Here is a 570-nt window from a genome sequence, read left to right as displayed (position 1 = left end):
TCTTATCCACTGCTTTTTTTTTCTGTCAATCCCGTTTTCTATGTATATAATAAATGTTATTATTAAGGTGAATCTCAAGTTTTAGGTGTGGTAGATACTCTGTTTCTTTTGATAAATATCGTTAAATACTATGTTATTTTATATGGTTGATTGTTTATATCTATTGGCTTAGTTTTGATTAATAATATGTATTGCATACTTGAATTGATTTACAAAATTTGAATGTCTTTTAGTTAAATATTTTAATGTTTTCTTTTTGTTGTTTGACAAAATGAATTCTAAATAGAATATGAGAGTTATTGCCTGTTTGATTTTTCTATGTATGAGGCTGTCTATTGTAATATTTATTTCATTTTATTGATGTGTTTGAGTTCTTGCACAAGAGTTGTGCATGTATGTCTTGCTAGTAAATTTTAACTTTTGAGACTTCTTTGTAACTTTAATTTGGATAATAGTAAAACTTTTTAATACATATGTGGTTAGAATCGTTGAGATGTGTTTTATATAAGTTCAATTATGGATTATGAGAGGAATTATGAATTATGGGATTTTAAAAAATTTAGATAACTA

The sequence above is a fragment of the Arachis ipaensis genome, chromosome B03, assembly GCF_000816755.2.
Source record: "Arachis ipaensis cultivar K30076 chromosome B03, Araip1.1, whole genome shotgun sequence".
Classification (NCBI taxonomy): domain Eukaryota; kingdom Viridiplantae; phylum Streptophyta; class Magnoliopsida; order Fabales; family Fabaceae; genus Arachis; species Arachis ipaensis.
This window is presented reverse-complemented; position numbering follows the sequence as displayed.